Source organism: Dasypus novemcinctus, chromosome 24 (assembly GCF_030445035.2).
Source record: "Dasypus novemcinctus isolate mDasNov1 chromosome 24, mDasNov1.1.hap2, whole genome shotgun sequence".
NCBI lineage: Eukaryota > Metazoa > Chordata > Mammalia > Cingulata > Dasypodidae > Dasypus > Dasypus novemcinctus.
Genome location: NC_080696.1, coordinates 63,595,416 through 63,616,095, shown reverse-complemented (window position 1 = coordinate 63,616,095; position 20,680 = coordinate 63,595,416). Strand labels below are relative to the sequence as shown.

At 42.0% G+C, this 20,680-nt stretch overlaps 1 long non-coding RNA gene and 1 other non-coding gene across 2 annotated transcripts in view; one reads left to right on the top strand and one right to left on the bottom strand.

Moving 5' to 3' along the window:
* Nucleotides 1-3,294: 3,294 nt before the first annotated feature.
* The window catches only part of LOC101422712 (uncharacterized), a 35,215-nt gene continuing 17,829 nt past the window's right edge, over nt 3,295-20,680 (bottom strand). Inside the window, exons 5-8 of the long non-coding RNA XR_009183285.2 lie at nt 11,726-11,892; nt 11,420-11,561; nt 10,682-10,778; nt 3,295-9,745 (exon numbers count right to left, since the gene is read on the bottom strand). This is a non-coding gene — a long non-coding RNA (uncharacterized lncRNA). The remainder of the gene's footprint in view (nt 9,746-10,681; nt 10,779-11,419; nt 11,562-11,725; nt 11,893-20,680) is intronic.
* Nucleotides 16,606-16,795, top strand: LOC111764549 (U2 spliceosomal RNA). Its single transcript, XR_002797139.1, has one exon. It is a non-coding gene; the product is annotated as a U2 spliceosomal RNA (small nuclear RNA).

Here is a 20,680-nt window from a genome sequence, read left to right as displayed (position 1 = left end):
GAGGAGGGGTGGCCACAGGGCAGGTGGAGGTGGAGCTGTGGGCTGCGGGCAGCTGCCACCAGGCACCAGGGACCTCAGAGAAAGCAGATCTTCCCACACCTTAATTCTGGACTTCTGGCCTCCCAAAATGTGCAACAATAAATTCGCATTGTTTAAGCCAAGCAGTCTGTGGGATTTGTTACAGCAGCTTTGACAAACTAAGATGGGCTGAAATTGCAGACGGTTGGAAATAAAACCAGAATGTAAGGAGTAAGAGGCCGTATCCACACCATCAGAGAAAACCCAGGAGCCTAACCCAGGTGAAAGTACACCTATCCTATAAATCTAGACATTTTGTTTGGAAAGGGGATGTTATTTCTGTGTGGATTTTGTAAGTGTTGGTTGGGAGGTTGTCTTTTCTTGTTTGGTTTTTTTTGTTTTGTTTTGTTTTTAAAGATTTATTTTTTTATTTCTCTCCCCCTCACCCCCCCTCACCCCCCGTTGTCTGTTCTATGTGTCCATTTGCTGTGTGTTCTTTGTCCGCTTCTGTTGTTGTCAGCGACACGGGAATCTGTGTTTCTTTTTGTTGCGTCATCTTGCTATGTCAGCTCTGTGTGTGTGCGGCACCATTCCTGGGCAGGCTGCACTTTCTTTCGCGCTGGGTGGCTCTCCCTACGGGGTGCACTCCTTGTGCATGGGGCTTCCCTGCACGGGGGACACCCCTGCATGGCATGGCACTCCTTGCACGCATCAGCACTGCGCATGGGCCAGCTCCACATGGGTCAAGGAAAGCCCGGGATTCCTCCCATGTGGTAGACAGATGCCAAGTCCGCTTCCCCGTGTTGTTTGATTTTTAGTGTAGAGCGATGATAAAAGGCCCTTTTTGTTACCACAGGCTTTAGATCAGAAAGCTCGGGCTCCTCTAAGACGTGTGAGGCGAGCTCCCAACATCACACCGCTGATCAGTGCTCCTAACATCATCACCGCTGATCAGTGCTGTCTCCACATCATCACCGCTGAGCAGTGCTCTCTCTACGCCATCACCGCTGAGCAGTGCTGTCTCCACATCATCACCGCTGAGCAGTGCTCCTAACATCACACCGCTGATCAGTGCTCCTAACATCACACCGCTGATCAGTGCTCCTAACATCATCACCGCTGATCAGTGCTCTCTCCACATCATCACCGTTGAGCAGTGCTGTCTCCACATCATCACCGCTGAGCAGTGCTCTCTCTACGCCATCACTGCTGAGCAGTGCTCTCTGCTCAGCTTTCATGTATTCCTCATTCAACAGCTATTCATTGAGGGACTCACCTTTGGATGGGTGCTAAATTCTCATTGGTTATTGCCTCACCAGCTTCTCCAAAAAGAGCTATCTTCATCCTGGTGTCCTCCAATTGAGCGACAGAATATGAAAGCATGGGCACCATCAGTGACAGCAACTTGGGCGATGTGTTGGCAAGGGCATAGAATGTCCCCAGTGATGGGAGGGGGGGTGTGTATATTCACAAGGAGAAGGAGACAAACAAGAGCATACTTCGAGAGGGCTGTGTGCATCAGTGGTTACAAAGCCATGGCTATTGATGTTAATTCTGTTAACATTGGCAGGCTTCTGTCAGGTCCTATCTTGTGCTGAGGACTTTACATACATTATTTTATCGAACTTATCAAACTGTCCAGTCAACCTAAGAGTGAGCGACCATTCTCAGTCCCACCTCATATACGAAAGCCAAGTTTCAGCGAGGGTCTCTAACTGACGAGGCTTGGTCTCAGGACCGAGGACACTGCGGCGGCGGGAATGGGGGTGTGTCAGAGCAGAGAAGGGGAAGGGAATTTCTGGACAAGCCTTTGCCCTGGAGGAGCCTCTCTTGTCCCTCTGACACGCTTGGGCCTGATCACTGTCACCTTGCCCCTCCAACACACCTGGCTTCCACCACCCAATGACCAAGATCCTCTTCCACCAACTCTGCTTCTGAGCCTGCTTCCACGACCCCCAGGGCCTGGCATCTTGGCTCCCTTGCATCTCGGCCGCGACCACACATAGCATTTAGGGCATACAACTTCCCCACTGGCCTCCCCCAAGCTCAGCAGCCTTCACTCCACTCTCCCAAGGAGGAGGCTGAGGCACAGCCTCCGGGCGTAGGAGCCATTTCAGCTTTCCTGGACCGTTGAGCTCCAGAGCAGAGCAAGGCAAGGGGTTCTCCCTGTTAGAGCACTGTCGTCTATCAAGATGGTGTCCCTCTTTAAAATATGTAAGCAAATGAGAACTGTGAGCTGCTGATGTCATTGCTGGGGGGGGGGTCCTTTCAGCGGGTTCAGCTGTCTAGACGTGGCAACCGTGCCGCGGTCCCACGCAGGCAGGTCTCGAACAACGTCTGGGGCTGATGGATAGAAATGTGCAAACACAACCTGATCCGAGGCTGTTCCTTCCCCTTCCTTTGCCCTGCAGCTTTATTTTTATGTCAGTGTAGGGAAGAAAATGTGGGAAGGATACTGGGAGTCTTGGTCAACCACCAATCATTTTTTAGGATATCACTCTATGTACTTGAGTACAATGTCAAAGCTAATTGGAACATCTCGCTCCCCTAAGTCATCTCACCCTATTCAACACATCTCTTCCTTCCATGAGAAAACCACAGGTGGAGGTCGAAGACTACAGCAAGACAAGACAAACTGAATCCTCTGTGAGGGACAGATGGTGTTTCCTTTTGACGCTGCTTTTGCTTCCGTTTCACAGTTCAACCCCCTTTAGTTCTGGGTGAACAGACAAGGCAGCCCAGGGCCTTCCTCTCGTCGCCCAGCCTAGGGTCGCTATAAGGAAGGCTGAGACAAGGCGGGGTCATTTGCAGAAGCAGCAGGTTTGAAAAGCCAACCATCTCTGTCCAATTACTTTGTGTCAGGCTAAATGTTAGGTATTTCCAGGGCCAGTGTCTTCTTTGATCCCAGTTCACAGATACGGATAGGAGGTTAAACAACTTGCTCAGCATATCTGGCCTCCCTATAATGATTGGAGGAGCAGGTGACCCAAACGAGGCAGTGATATAAAATCCTGGCTCGGGAGCTGGAAGCTCCCTTTCTTGCCACATGGAGCTCCAGGGACTCTCAGCAGCCACTTTGCCATCAAGTGGAGAACCTGCCTGAGAATGAAGGAGGCCAGAAAAAGGCAGAGCCCAGATGTAGAGAAGCAGTTTCCAGGGAGGTCCACTGAGTACCTAGACCCATGATTGGTGGTTGACCAAGACTCTGCCAGAACCCAGGGTTACCTGGTATATTAGTCAGGCAAAGGGGTGTTGATGCAAAATAACAGAAATTGGTTGGTTTTTATAAAGGGTGTTTATTTGGGATAGGAGCTTACAATTATCAGGCCATAAAGCATAAATTACTTCCCTCACCAAAGTCTATTTGGAACAAGATGGCTGCCGATGTCTGCGAGGGCTCAGGCTTTCTGGGTTCCTACATTCCTGGGGCTTGCTTTTCTCTGGGTTCAAGGTTCCTTTCTTCCTGGGGCTGGCTTCTCTTTCCTTTGCGTGCTGATTTCCCAGGGCTCCAGCTTAAGTCTTCAGCATCAAACTCCAACATCAAAAACCCTCAACTCTGTTCTTTGCCATGCCTACCCTTGGTGGGTGGGGACTCAATGCCCCAATCATAACCCAGTCATACCCAGGTACAGATCAGATTACAAACATAATCCAATATCTATTTTTAGAATTCATAGCCATATCAAACTGCTACACCTGGCTTTCTTTCACTTCCAGGAACCTATGTTTTTTTTGGTTTTGTTTTTGTTTTTGCCTAAGTCTGTTTCAGTTGGATTGTTGTCATTTGCAATCCTTCTCCCTGCCCAATATAAACTCACCCCAATTTCCCCTGATTTACATTTCCCCAGGTGTCATCCAGTTCCAATACAAATGGGTCCAAGTTGGGCTCCAGGCCTCCATCCTCTTCTTCAGCGAGGATGAATTCACTCAGACAGACCTCTGCATGGAGAGGGTCTCTCACGGGGGAGCCTAGGCCCTGTCACTGATGGCAGGAAGCCTTGTAAGAGATTTAATATACTTTCCAAGAGCAGTTGTTGATCAATTAAAGATGCATTCCTTGTGCACACAAACCACTGGAAAATGAGCACTCTAAATCTCTCAGGGAGAAAACCATTCAACTGAAATATTGGAACTTTCCCTTTTCAAAGTCATACGTTTCCTGACTTGAGCATGATTTGGTTTCCTGCTCTTTTGAGAAGTCAGATTATCTGGGTAAGAGAAGTTAACAAAACACTTGCCACTTGACATCATTTGTGGATGAAGGCAGAATGCAGAATCATCCCGTGGGTTAGAATGCCGATCATTTCAGGACACGGGCAGGATCCCTGGGGTTGGGGACGCTCCGTGCGCCCCCGGAATCACGGCCAGCATCCTGGCTCTGCGAGTGTCCTCTCATTTTGCAAGATGTTACCACTGGGGGAAACTGAGTAATGGGAACTCGGAATATCTCTGCAATACATCTTACAGCTGCATGTAAAGCTACAACAATCTCAACATCATAAGTCTAATTTTTTTAAAGCGTCAATCACAAGACCACTCATAACAAAATCATGGAAACCTGGGTAAACCTCCAACCCACCTTCTCCTCACTTAAGACTGATTAGGAATACAGATTTAATATCTTCAAAACCAACATTCTACTAAGTAATTATGCAAATGGGATATACAGCTATGTATCACTGGGAACCTGTGTTTTAGTTCACAGATTTTCTTAAACACAATTATGAAAGTTATTTGAGAACTTTTATCTATTCGACTCTATGTTTTGGATGGTTTAAAAATTCAGCCTTGAGGAACTAGAGAGAAAGGTATTAAAGCATGCTCATAAAACCACCCATCCTGGTTTATGACAAATTTGTGCCATAAAGTCACATTTACCTGAGCTTATATGCCATTCCAAGTACAGAGAACTGTGCTAACTATTTATCACACATCATTTGCTTTGACAAAGAGCTAAAAAAGTTGTCTTATGAGCAGATAAAAAAGATGTTAGGTTTGATTGCAGCTTCCTCAAGGGTTTAATCATGTCTTCTGTAAGAATACTGCCCCCTTTCAATGGTATTGGTCTCTAGTTTGCCATTTCAAGAATTGTCATCAAAAATAACCATCAACATGGATGAAAAGTGATAAAAAAAGGTTTACTTTATCTTTTATTTCAGCTGTGCTGAAAGACATGGGTATGTTCCCTCAGGAAGCAAGAACACACATTTTTTTCCCAATTTGGGGTAAACACTTGCCATCATCAGTGGTATGAACGATGATTGTGTAAAAGCTCTCATTGACATAAGGGGACTCCTGGTCAATTTGCTGAATGAGTTTCCATCTAAAATGATCCAATTTACTGAATCATGAGCCACTTCATATGTTATAGAAGGAAACACCACAATTTTTTATACTAACAAGTTACATCAAAAGACAAGTTAAAATATATCACAGCAAATACAATTCCTATCATAAGTAATTTGGGAAACTCTAAGAGAATTAAGCTATGAGTGTTCACAAATTTAATGAAAAGCACAGGATGACAGTCTGAAGACCCGTTAGTGTGTCAAATTCATGTTCTAAGGAACTACCAACAGTCAAATCCACATTCTATAGAACTAAACCCAGCATCAAATCCATGGTCTAAAGACCTACTCAGTGTCAAATCCACATTCCAGAGACCCACTCAGCATCAAATCCATGTTCTTTAGAGCTACTAACTGTGCCTCTTCTAACTGGGCAGAACATAACTGGCCTGCCCTGGGGCAACATTTCGCCCTGGTAAAGAACCAACCTTTAGTTGCCTTTCCTTGTTGGTGGCTTGCTATGAAAACCAACCTGCCCTTGCCAACAGCAGCTTGGGGTTTTATGACCCTTTGTGTGTTCGCTTCGTGGCAGAGCCCAGAAGAGTCACCGGTGGGTAATCAGGCCAGCCCAGAATGGTCTGCAGCAACTTCCTTCACCTGTGCCCACCAGGTACCATTTTGACTGGTGGGCATGCCAGGATCTCCAGGTTTCCCAGGGAGGCCGACCCCTAGATGGCATCTGTGGAGCCACATCAGGTCGCCAGCCACAGCAACGACCCCCTTGGGCCCAAAGGAAGGGGCAGTAAAAGGGCAGGTCCCAGACAGGGCGGGGAAGGGAAGTTTCCTTTAGGCTTTCTCTCCCTCACCTGGGCAAGGGTTTCCAAGGTGGTCAGCAGCTATCCCTCTGGGATGCTTGATGAGTTACTTTTTAATTTTTTTTAATCAACATTGTAGGTTTACAGAAAAGTCATGTAAAAAGTACGGCATTCCCATATTGTCCTCCCCCCCTTATTAGCACTTTGCACTAGTATAGTACCTTTGTTACAACTGATGAAAATATTATAATTGTACTATTAAGTATAGCCCATCATTTCTATTAGGGTGTGTTTTTTTCCCACATACCACCCTATTATTAACACCTTGCATTAGAGAGGTACATTTGTTATAATTCATGAAAGAACATTTTTATAATTGTTCTATTAACTAGAGGCCATGCTTTACCATAAGGTTCACTGTGTTGAACAGTTCCTATGCTGTACCTTTTAATTTTTATTCTAGTAACATATATACAACCTAATATTTCCCTTTTAGCCATATTCGCATATATAATTCAGTGCCATGAATCACACAATGTTGAGCTATGATGGGTTATGTTTTTTAAGGGCCTGAAGCTTTTTTTCTGCACTGCTTCACCCATCAGGGAAAGTTCAAGAAGTTCTTTGGAAGCACAGTGATTCGGAAACACACTAGTGTCTGCCAACCACTGCCTAAGAGCCCAAGCGCTGGCCTGCGAAGTCTTGGTTAGCGGCCCACAATGAGATCATCACAAAAATCGAGAGCATGTGTTAGAAATATTTTTAGCGTTTGGCAAAGCTGTGCCTCCAAGCACACAATTATTTTTAGAGTAATTCATTTATTATATATTTTTGAAATTATCACTCCGCAGCAAATTGGAAATTAAAAACAAACAAAAAAACGACTTCTGCACAGATAAGATGAGAAGCGACAGTCTAAGAAGGAGTCTGAAACTCAGACCAACGGGGGCAGGGCAGACGCTGTGAACAGCAGAGCCAGCCGCCCGCCCCACTGCAGACCAGCCTTGCGGAAGGGCTCGCAGACCCCCATTCTGCCCAAAGGAACCACAAGCCCCATGACGCCAAATCTTCCAGGTTTTCCGAGAACATCCAGAAAATTCAGATTGCCACATAAAATCTCTTCCTTTTTAAATGCTGGCAAATGTATTCTAAAAAACAAAACACTGTTATAGCCCAAAGCCAGAGGGCTGCCAGTTTCCCAGCTCTGATACAGAGGAAGCTAGAAACATAAATTATTTTAATAGGAGAATCAAGACCATATAAGAGATACGTTAAGGGCAGAGAGAAATGAGCCAAGTGAATTCTGCCCGGTGGGGTCAGAGAAAGCTGTGGAATGAAGAAGACATTGAATCTGGGCCAAGGCAAATTGGGAAACCTGAGAACGAGTCCGCCCGCCAGCACTTCACTTTGAGGTTTTCTGTCATCGGAGCTACTTTTCCAATCCCTGGTGTGCATGTAGCTACTTCCACTTCAACAACTACCCTTCCACTCGCCCTCCTCTCACTTTATAAGGCTTGCAATTCTATCTGGATCCACAGCATTGAGAACTCCGGGCTGATGCTGCCCTCTTCCCTGGCGACGCAGTGCTCGGGGTGATGGCAGGCGGGCCGTCCCCTTGAGCCACCTGCGTGCTCGCCGTGGGCCCACCACCCGCTCTGCGCCATCTGGAGCCTGCCCTCTTTGCAGAGGAGCGGCTCCTCCTTTTCACCTGAATGACAAGGTTCTCGCCATGAGGGTTTCATGATCCACTGGCTGCAAATCCCAGAGAGAAGATTCCATCAGCACCTGCTGTTCCTGTGCCCCTAGTCAAGGAATTTCCATCAGCACCTGCTGCTCCTGTGCCCCTCATCAAGGAGTCAAGAATCACCCAGTTCACACCTGTGGCTTTTGCACTTCATTTATTATGGTCTTTGATAACAATCAAAAGACAGTTTTCAGCTGATTTTCAAATCATTTATGGAGTTTTTCCCTCCCCCTTTTCTGGTTGAAAAGGGCCCTCATCTGTCACATGGAAATGAAAAATGCAACAAAAGCCATAACCAAATAAAACATTCATGTAAAAACCCTATGCAAGAAATCAGGGGAACTTAGGGAAATACTGAGTTTGAAGACCATAGTTACTCAACGTATAGAGTGGCCAGTGACTTAAAAGGATGAAAAGGTTGGGAGCAGGTGGGAAATTCAGCCCCAAGCCCCTGGGGTAGAGTGTGGCTAGAGCTTTTATTCACAGTGGACCATCTGCATCACCTGGGACACCTGCTGATTCCAGGTCAGGCTTTGAGCCTGATGCCTAAGGAACTCACCTGCACACACCAGAGGAGCTGGTCATTCTAGAGTCCAACGGGGCGTGGTTAAGAGCAGAGGCACGGACGAGAGACTGCCCCATCGCAACTCCACCTCTGCCACTCCCCAGCTGTGTGACTTCAAGAAATAACCCAAACACTCTGTATTTTGTTTTCCACCCCCAGGAAAATAAGATGTTACCTTTCTCCTCCATTAGGCACAGTAGGCACAGTGCCTGTGGCCCCCAATACTTTCAGGGGCTGTGATGGTTAGGCTAATGTGTCAACTCGGCCAGGTAATTGTGCCTGGTCAAGCAAGCACTGGGCTAATTGTAATACAAGGACATTAACGGACTTTAATCATCAGTGAGTTAATCATCTATTGCATAGATGGCTGATTACATCTACATCAGCCAGGGAGATTGCCGTCAGCAATGAGTGATGCTGTATCCAATCAGTTGAATGCCTTAAAAGGGGAAGTGATTGCAGCATTCAAAGAGAATTTCCCAGCTTGTCTTCGGACAGCCAGCGTCTCCCGGGAACTCATCAAGGACCTTCACTGGCCTTTCACTGGAGGCTCTGGTTTGCAGCCTGCCTGCTGAACTTGGACTTGTGCATCCCCGCAGTCACGTGAGCGACTCTTATAAACCTTACGCTGCCGACAGGTATCTCCTATTGACTGTTTACCTAGAGAACCCTGACTAATACAAGTGCCCTCATGAATGTTTTATTTCTTTTAAAATCAGAAGGAAAAAAAATTTTAGCGTTAAAGAAATGCTTAAACTTTATTATTACAACAGGAAAAAATGAAATTTTTAGGGCCCACAAAAATCTATTAAACTTTGCCTAAAACAGAAAAAAAAATAAAATGTTGAAGCACTTAGAGTAATATCAAAAATAATTTTTAATGTTGGTGTTACTGTGACGGCAGAGCTCAGGGGCCCAGTCTGCCTGCTGGGTTGTCCGAGGACTAAGCGAGCCCCTACATGCAGTGTGCTTAGCGAACAGGTGCACATCCAGCAGATTTTAGCTACGGTTTAGTTATTGGCTATTAGTTATCCCACAGAAAGAGGCCTGGCATCGATGGCCACCCGGCACACCCCAGTTATAGCTTTACTTTGATGACATGTGAAATCCCTACACTGGTGTCAGGGTCAGGCAAAATGTTAAAATGCCCCTCTTCACAGCATACTGAATTTTCCTCTCTAGGCTGGGGTACATGGCGAACCATGACCTTGGACAAGGAAAGGCGGCACGCCCCGGCTGACTCGATCTTCAGAAACCGGTATGTTATAGTGAAAGAAGCAGTCCTCATTTATGTCATGGAAACAAACAAAGGCAACTGAAAAAAAGAAAGAAAGCAAATGCAGGCTCCTTAGCATGACAACCTGGATATTCCTCTTGTGTGACTGAACATGACCTTAAGGGATTTGAAACACTGTCAGTGAACAAGCACCAGTAATGAACCTCACCTTCCTTCCACTTGGTGTCTGTGGCTGAAATAATTTTAAAAGTTCTCTTAAACCCAACTCAATGCCCTATTTTCTAAGATTTTTTAAAATAATAATGTTCCTGATTTATGTTATCTAAAAAACCTTGCTTTTCTTCTAAAATACACAGGGTTATTTAGATTAAGGTGATGATTTTCTAACTTGTGTAGCTTTTTTAAATAACTTATTCACTATTTCGGGTGACAAGATCATGTCTCTAGACAAGCATATCAAAATAACAGGGTATTTTCTTTCTGGGCTTTTGAGACATAGCTTGTTAGCAAGCCAGGCAAGTATTTTGAAACAAGGTTCAAATTTAATATTATTTAAATATTATTCTAACATTTTTGGTGAGGTGCTTTCATTCTAATATGTTTCCGTTTGGTTTATAACATTTTTCTCTTAAAGATAATTGTTTGCAGCGTTCATTCACTACTGGCAACTATGTGCCCGATACTCTTTGAATAAAACAGGCAAAAATCCCCTTTCTCAGAGAGCTGGCAATTGAGTGTGTGTGTGATGGGGAATGAAATATAGGCAATAAATGAAATAAATAAGTAAATTAAATAGACTATGATGAAGGAGAGCAGGACAGGGCGGGGGGGTATACCAGGATGGGTGCGGGAGCGTTTTAAAATGGGTAGTTGGGAAACAGCTCACTGAGAGAGAGCAGGAGAGTGAGGGGGGGAAAGGTAAATGTTCTCTTTTCAAAATTCATGCAGAATAAAGAAAACAGAAATAAAATTAGAAACAGATGCTGAATGATTGATACAATTTCCACCCCTTACCAATCTCAGGCACCAGAAGTGGCATTGCTTTCCACACGGGTCCTGCACAGCGGGTTTCAGCACTTTTCAAAGCTGGGCATCACGTAGCACCTGAAATCTTATGTGGAACCCCAATACATAACCCAGGCACGCTGAGAAACAAGGTTGGAGCCCACTCACTCCTCTTCCCTTCCAGAGCCCTGAACACAGGACAAAAGCCCAGCTGCAGACCAGGGCTTCTCAAGCATGCGGACATGCCCCCCCAGGGACATTTGGCAATGTTTGGACATTTTTGATTATCACGACTTGGAGGGGAGGGGGTGGTGCTACTGGAATCTGGTGGGAAGAGCCAGGGAGGGTGTTCCACATCCTGCCATAAGGACCATCCCCCTCCCCGCCCTACAGAGAAGTACCCAGCCCCAACTGTTAAGGGCTGAGGTTGACTTAGAGTGAACATGGATTCTTTTATCTTCCCAAGGCCTCAAGTTCCTCATCTGCTAAACAGAAAGCATGCAGTAGTTCCAAGAATTAAACAAAATAACACATGTAGAAGTTCTTAGCGCAGTTCCTGGAACAAGCTCATGGGATTCTCAATAAATGTTTTTCCATCCATGTGGTTGACTTCTTGATTTTAGTCTAAGCCACACGGGAGAAGTGAGTGTATCCTGCACGGCACAGGGAAACTGCAGCAAAACTGAGCCTAGGACTCAGGGTCACACCATGTTTGACCTCGGAATTGGGGTGGCACAGCTGCCTTACCTTCTCCAGAGCAAATGCAGGCACGTGGTTGTTGCCTCTGACACGATGATGTGAAACGCGGCCTCGGATGACAACTGGGGTTCTTCACAAACTCTCACTCTGATTAGCAATATAAACAAAGGAGCTGCCTATATGGGGAGCGCTGTCAAGTATAGCAAAGGGAAGTAATCAATAAGGCAATATTCAGCTTTAGCAATTACAATAGCAAATCAAGCCACAAAAGCTTCCCTACTGTACACAGAGAACCTAAGTTTGGACTCAAAGATTGGGAATATATTTCATTAAAAAAAAAAAAAATCCACATACCCTCACAATGTATGCATCCTGAGAGTCCTATTTCTCCAGCAATATGATCCGTCCAGAAGATGCTTTCTTTCAGTAATGGCATTTGAGAAACAATGGGATAAGGGACTTGAGAAGTTAGAGTATTTTATTGATCCAATCATCTGTCAACAGCTGAAAAATAGGTTGATCTAGAGAGAATTTTTAAAAATCATTATCATTGACTAAAGGTAACATGAAATAAGTAGAAGGATTAATTATTTGTCAAATGGCATTGGGGCATAGATCATAAAGATTTAATCTCTTAATATAAAATCAAATTATAGACATACTAAACAAAATATTTAAATAATTGTAGGTCAAGAACTTTCTAATTATGATTGCAATGCAGGAAGCTTAAAGGGCAAAATGATAGATCCAGATTATGTTTTTAAATGTATGGCAAAATGTATATGACAGACATAGATAATAGTCTTAATATTGAATGAGGAGGTAAGACTCCATAGAGAAATGATAAAAAATACTAGCAGAAAAGTAGAAAAAATCAGAAAAAGCATTTGATAAAAGAAATAGAAATGATCAAGTAACCTATTAAAGGTTCAAGCATTTTAATCAAAGGGAACAATATACTGGGATTTTCATATGTTGCTGGAAGATGAATAAATTGTAGCACTTAAACTTGTGTATGTTGTTTGAACCAAAAATTCTAATTTTATGAATTTATGCTAAGTAAATAATGCTTGATTGGGAGGCAGATTTGGCTCAAATATATTCATTGAAGCCTATTTTATAAAAATTAAAAAGCAGTCACAAAACATAAATGTCCATCAATAGGAAATTGGTTGCATACCTTGACACACATCAATAAAATAAAATAGTATACAACAGGATGCTCTCAGAGAATAGTAGTACATTACAAACAGTAAAAGGCAGCAAAGGCAGTTCTGACAGGGAAATTTATTGCTCTAAATGCTTACATTAAAAAGGAAAGATCTCAAATAAGAACCAAAGCTTTCAGCAGGAGGATCTAGAAAAAAAAGGGCAAACTAACTTCAAAATGAGCAAAAGGAAGGAAATAACTATTAGAGCAGAGATAAATGAAATAGAGAATTTAAAAATACATATATATATACAGTGAATCAACACAAACCTTTAGCTAAACTAACAAAAATAAAGAGAGAGGACATAAATAACTAAAATCAGAAATGAAAAGGGGCCATTACTACCAGACCCCACAGAAATAAAAAGGATTATATAAAGATACCATGAGCAATTGTATGCCAACAAGTTAGGTAACCTAGATGAGATGGACAAATTCCTAGAAACACACAAACTATCTGCACTGACTCAAGAAGAAAGAGAAGATCTCAACAAACCAATAACATTAAAGAGAGTGAATCAGTCATCAAAAACCTCAAATCAAAGCCAGATAAAGAAAAGAAAATTACAAAACAATTTCTCTTATGAATATAGATGCAAAATTCCTTAACAAAATACTAGCAAACCACGCCCAGTAGCACAGTAAAAGAATTATACACCATGACCAAGTGGAATTTATTCCAGGTATACAAGGGTGGTTCAATGTAAGAAAATCAATTAATATAATACACCACATTACTAGAATGAAGGGAATAAACTACATGATTATCTCAATTGACAAAATGCATTTAACAAAATCCATCATCTCTTCTTGATATAAACAGTTAGAAAACTATGGAATAGAAGGAAATGTCCTCATCATCGTAAAGTACATATATAAAAAACTCACAGTTGACATCATACTTAATGATGAAAGACTGAGAACCTCCACTCTAAGATCAGGAAGAATGAAAAGGATGCTCACTATCACCATCATTATTCAACATTGTACTGGAAGTTCTAGCCAGAGCAATTAGGCAAGAAAAATAAATAAACTGCATCTAAAATGGAAAAGAAGAAGTAAAACTTTCCCTGTTTGGAGATGACATGATCCTGTATACAGAAATTCCTGAAAAATCCAAAACAAAGCTACTGACACTAATAAACAAATTCAGGAAGGTGACAGGGTACATGATAAACCTGCAAAAAATCAAAACTATTTCTATACACAAGTAATGAATAATTAGAAGAGGAAATCAAGAAAAAATTTCATTTATAATAGCAAATAAAAGAATCAAATATCTAGAATAAATTTAATCAAAGATATAATGGACATATACATGGAAAACTAAAAAAATTGCTTAAAGAAATTAAAGAAACCTAAAAATGGAAGGACATTCCATTTTCATGGATTGGAAGACTAAATACTGTTCAGATGTCAATTCTACCCAAAGCAATTTACAGATTCAGTGCAATCCCAATCAATATTCCAACTCAGCCTTCTTTTCAGAAATGAGAAAGACAAACATCAAATTTGTATGGAAGGGTAAGGGACACTGAATAGCCAAAAACATCTTGAAAAAGCAGAATAAAATTGGAGGACTCAAAGTATCTGATTTAATAAATTAGTACAAAGCTACATTAATCAAAACAGCATGGTACTGGCAAAAGGACAGGCAGATAGGTCAATGGAACTGAATTGAGACTTCAGAAATAAACCCTTACATCTATGGGCAATTAATTTTTGACAAGGGTGCCAAGTCCACTCAGTGAGGAAAACCTAAGGCATAGGGAGTTAATGCTGAATTGGTACAGAGTTTCTGCTTGGGCTGATGGAAAAGTTTTGGTAATGGACAGTGGTGATGAATCACATTGGACAGTGGTGATTATTTCACATTAATCACATTAGATAGTGATGCTTAATTCACATTGTGAATATGATTAACAAAACTGAATTATACATATCAATTTGGTTAAAAGGGGAAATTTTAGGGTATATATATATTCAAATAAAAACACAGAACTGTACAACACAGTTAAACTTAGTGTTAACTATGGACTTCAGTTAATAGTATAATTATATTATTTCATCAGTTTTAACAAAGGTACCACACATACAAAGTGTTAATAACAGGGAAAATTCTTTGTGTAAGAGGGTATATAAGAACTCTGTATTTTCTTCATGATTTTTCCATAAACCTACAACTTCTCTAATAAAAAAAGTTAAGAAAATTCATAAATTTACAGTTGTAAAAAAGCACACCCATATGTTTATAGTTAACATATACACATAGACATTTTGTTTTATGCACAGATAAAGACAGAAATAAATATATGCATATTTACACAAATATGCATTTGTAATTATATATAAAAATCTGTGAATTCATACACGTGTATAAGATACAGTATGTATACACACATACATAAAATACAAAGAAAAATACTTAATTACTACAAATCAAAATCTTAAAGGTACTTATTTATCTCTGATAGTATTAAGTATGCTTTCTATTTCAGGCTTTTCATTTCCTAGAATTTTTCAAATTTTCTACACTGAAGACTCATTTCTTTTGAAAAATAAATATTTTTGTTATTAATATAGAGCAACATTCTATTAAGAGTGGTTTGGATACAGACAGTATCTCTAGCTCGGAGACTTTAGATGCTACTTTGCTGCCATTTTACAGATGAGAAATTTTCAGAGATATTCAGCAACTCTCCATAACTCTGCCTTTTCCCCTGCTGCATTCGGCTTTATTGTTAGGTTTTCATTTCCACATCAGGAAATGCTCACAGTGTTTTACTGCCAATACAAAATGAGGCCAACAGACATCAAAGCCCTGCTCTAATCCAAGGTCTATGACCTCTGAGGTATGAGCAATGAAATGTCTCCCTGAAGACAGGATCAAGGTCACCATTGATCTCAGAGCAGGAAAACCTTCAGAGAACAGAGATGGGAAGGAATTCCTGCAGCCCTGGGCTCCCTGGCCCTGTGATTCACTGTCACACTGATGTTAAATTCCTTCACAGAAAGGAGGGTTGCATGGCCATTCACAAAACTGATCCTAATATTGAAAATGAAAGACTTATCCACAGTTTTCCCCATTGAGCAATTTGCAATATACAATAAAGCTTAGGAAGCAGAGAACGGTGTTAATGTAACAGACCGTCAGCTTGGTGATGCTAATTCAAGAACCATTAGTATAATTGTGTGTCTTGCCTCTATCTTCTCCATGCTATGGACAGTTCCATGATGTGGCAGTTTGGAACTGTATGTACCCCGGAAAACCATGTCCTTAGAGCTATTCCATTCCTGTGGCTATAAATCTATTGTAAGGAAGGCCTTTTGATTAGGTTACTTCATTTAAGGCATGGCCCAGGATGGCTCTTAATCCTCTTACTAGAGTATTTTGTAAATGAAATGACTACAAAGAAAAAGGAAGAGAAAGTCATGGGAGCAAGTAGCTGAAAGCAATGATACCAGGAAGAGAAGGAAGAGACCAGCGGGCACTGCCATTTGCCTTGCCATGTGGCAGAGGAGTCCAGGATCACCAGCAGCTGGTCTTCGGGGAGAAAGCATCACCTGATGATGCATTGATTTAGACATTTTCACAGCCTCAGTACTGTAAGTTTGTAAGTTAATAAATTCCTCCTTGTTATAGTCAACTCACTTATGGTACCTGCTTTGAGCAGCCTAATAGACTAGAACACATGAGGACAGGGAGAATGCCACTCATCACTCATCAGCCATTTAAGCTCAGGGGCTAAACAGGGTAATGATACAGACTAGCTGCTCAGTAAACCTTTGCAGTATGAATCAATGCAATGAGTTGAAAAAAAAAATCAATAATTATTATTAGATTCAAATCTCAGTTTCTCTACCTGGGGAAACATGGCCGAGTTGTTTATGAGCCTCAGTTTCTACAGCCCATCAGTGACGTCATGAGAAATAAATACAACAATGAACATTGCTGAAACATAGCAGATGCAGACACTTTAAATAATTTTTTGGGAAAGTCGAACATTTAAAGCAACTAGCACACATCACCTTTTGGCCTTTTGGCTATGATCAAGTGTAGTCTCTGTCTTATCAGTGTAATATCTGATACATCCTTTATCTGAGGACAACACATTAAATGGACTTTTGGAGCAGAGAGATGGAATAGGGGCTATCTCAGGCCACTACACGCATCGACCTGGCTTTGCAGTATCTGCAGGAATGGTGCATCTCCTCAAGAGAATAAAATTAAAAATTAAAAATTAAAATAAATAAAACAACTAGCACAGCAACTCTCAAATAGTGGGTGCCTAAATGGTTACTGCTGTTACTTCTAGACTTGAATAAGGGATGTCAGGCCACCTTGAACACATGTGTGAGAAATCTTGCCCTTCAAAAGATCTTCAAATCAGTAGTTTAAGCTGCTATATTAAGAAACTAGAAAAAGAGTAAATCAAACCCAAAGAAAGCAGAAGAAAGAAATAATAAAGAGCAGAAATGAATGAAACTGAAAACAGCAAAATAATAGAGAATGTCAACTAAACAAAAAGCTGTTTGTTTTAAAAAACCAACAAAATTGATAAAATTTGAGAAAGACTGATGGAGGGTGAGGAAGACACAAATTATCAATATCAGGAATGAAAGAAGGGATATCACTACAGACCCTAGATTTATTAAAGGACAATAAGGAAATAATATTAACAAGTTTATGCCAATATAGCTGACAACTTAGAAGAAATGGACCAGATTAGGGCTTTTATTTGACCACGCCAGTAGGGTGTAACTCAGTTTAAGTTCCCACCCTTGGGGGGGCTATATAAATGGACAGTCACTCAAGAAGACACACGGAAGAAGACATAGAAGAAGAAGAGAGAACTTTGTCAGTTTTGGTCTGAGAGCCCGGAGGAGAGCTGAGCCATTTGCCTGACAGTTTGCAGCTGAAGAGTCCAGAGCCCTGAGCAGCTGAGATGGCCCGGAAAGAAACAAGCCCTGCAGCCTACAGCTGAGATCAGAAGAAGCTGGACCCACAGAGACGTAAGAGGAAGAGGAGGGCTGAACCTCACAGAGATCAGGAACCATCTTGCTTCAACACATGGCAACAGACTTCGGTGTGAAAATACCTCTAATGGTACCTTGAGTTGGACTCTTTAGGGCCTTGTAACTGTAAGCTTTTGCCTCAAATAAATACCCTTTATAAAAGCAGCAGATTTCTGGTACTTTGCATTAGCACACATTTGACTGACTAACACAGATATGGAAGATTTAAACAGCATGATTAAAAGAGTTTTCATCGCAAATAGAATGGTATGCCCAATAACTGCAACACCCACATTCTTTTCAAAAACACATTAACCACTTTCCAGGGAAGCGGCTATGGCTCAATCAGTTGGGCATCTACCATATGGGAGGCCCTGGGTTCATGTCCCGGGGCCCCCTTGTGAAGGCAGGCTCGCCCACATACTGCGGAGAGCTGCCTGACCCGCAGGCACCGCAGAGAGCTGACTCAGTAAGGTGATGCAACAAAAAAGGGAGACAAGCAAAAATACAGAAGAGCACACAGTGAATGGACACAGAGAGCAGACAGCAAGCAAGCCACAAGGAGGAAGGGGAAATAAAATAATAAATACAGACACAGAAGAACTCACAGCAAATGGACACAGAGAGCAGACAACGCGTAAAAAGCCTCAAGGCGGGAATAAAAAAAAGAAAAAAACATTGACCACTTTCCAAATTGCTCCTTTTCTGGCTATAAAGCAATCCTTAACAAATTTCACATAAAGTATTTTAAGCTAGAAATCATTATCAAAAAGTTAACTTAAAACCACAAATGCTGGGGAGTAGATATAGCTCAAGTGGTTGAGTGCCTGCTTCCCAAGTACAAACTAGGTCCTGGCTTCAATCTCCGGTACTTACTAAAAAAAGAAATGCTTGGAAATTAAGCTAAACACTTCTAAATAACTTAGGCGTCAAAAAGAAATCCTAATGGGAATCAGAACAGAATATTTAGCTGAATGATAACAAAACATAATCTAGCAAAACGTATTTTACCCCCATCATTGAAACTTTAAAGTCAGATTTTACAGTGTGCTTATGTGCGCTCTCATTGCTTTGATTCTGTGGAAGCTAAAAATTAAATAAACGCTTAAGGAATGATCCTTATAACCAGCCAACCATTTTCAGTATTTGGAGATCAGGGATTTTTAAGATTTGCCCAAGAATCCCAGGTCTCAAGGTCCTTGTAGAAAGCATGCTAATAAGATGTGTTTTTCCTGAATTATATTCTGCTTATTGAAATGCTTGGTGATATAATTAAATGCATGATTCCTTTATTGGAGGTATTAGGCACTTGGGCATTGGAAATAACCAGATGACTTTTAAAGTTAGACAGCATGATGACTTAAAGGCTTCTGCATTATTAGCTTGCTGGGAGATTTCTGGGTTTTGCACAGCTCTCCTCATAGTGAATCTGATTGGAAAAAAAAAAATTAATGGAATGAAAAAGCAAAGTGCCCTGCAAGGGCCATTAGCAAAGGAGCAGACATTATGAAGGCCGTGTCACTTGCTGAGCTGCTATTGCACAAGGCTTTGTTAACCTCCTTCAGGTGTGGGGACCATAAGAGAAACACTTGCTGAAATCAGAGCACAGTGGGCCACTTGCATCATTCCACTTCAAGCAAAATCACAACTCTAAGAGATTCTGGAAATGTCTCTACATGTGCAAACAAGTAAGAGAACGAACAAGAAGGCTGCTTGGACGACAAAAACCTTAACTCTGTGCTCTACAAATAATGATACACAAAAAGCAAGGGGGTACTAATGACCAGAGATGGCTTTCAGAGAAAGAAGAGATTCTCCGCAGCTGCTTGGGTCATCACCAGACTGATGTATCTAGGGAGAGCAAGTGTTTCTGGCATAATCCCTGCTACAAAGACACTCCCATCAGTCTGCTCCAAACAGATGCTAAAATCGGCTTCCGTGCAATGAAAGCTGAGATGCTGATGGGAAACTTGGGGTCGTTTTGTCCCTTGAAAGCCAATTACATTACTCCATGACCATATTTTTTGGTGAAAGCACAAATTTTTCTCACAGGACTATGTAAAGTTGAAAGACATGCAAAAATATTATATGTAAAGATGTATAAGGGAGGACAATGAGTAAGTCCTCTTCTGATATTCAGAGGGCATCTTCTTCAAGTGGTTCAAATGGTTTCCATCTGTGGGATGGTTTTCATCAGCCACCATTGACAAGATCTTCAAGACCAAGAGTTAAGAGAGGGACATGATTGTCTTAGTTGTTTACCTTCAGAAGGGAAGAAACAGCTAAATAACTAGATGGCTACATCAGAGCAAGCCAAAACTCACCCTGCTTCTCCACCTGCTCATTTGGGAATAAGCCTCTGTCTAGCATCACAGATTCACTGCATCATGTCAGCAGGGGCAATGGGAGGCTGTGCAGAGAAATTATTGTTCTTGCACTGAGTCAACAGTTTAAAATTTGAATGCTTAATTTTAATTAAAATCAAATAAAGTTTAAGCCCACTACATTAGCAGTATATTCTAAACGTGCTTGGAAGGACTGTTAATGGGATGCTCTGGGTTCTGAGCCTCTAGGTTCTTGGCTTTGTCACATAAAAGAATTTAAGAACATGCCATAGGGTAGGCAAGGGGGTAAATCGTTTATTAGGAAACAAGAAAAGAGTACACAATCTGAGACGTAGATTGCGAGCGTGCTGCAGGGTGAGTTGCACAAGGAGCCCTGGGTTAGGCCTTTGGAAAACCTTTCCTCCTTCCCCTTCATAATGTCAGGGCAGGGCCCCAGCTGTTTGCTGTTGGGACTGGTTGCCTTATGATTCCCACCTGTTAGCCCTCAGGGACCCAATGAGGAGGCCTGTTTGAGGTTATCTGGGGCTTCCCTTTGACCCCAAGAGTTCCAATCTGGACCTTGTGACCCAGGTCTCATGGGGTCTTTTCGGCTTTGTTCTTCAGTAGCAGCATTTCCCCTCAGGAGGGCCCCAGGTGGGGTGTCATGGCCTCGTTGTCTGCCGGCCGTGTTCTTAGCCACCTTCCCTCTTTCACGATCCTAACCTGCCTCAGGACAGCCATGGGAGGTGGTCCCTTTGG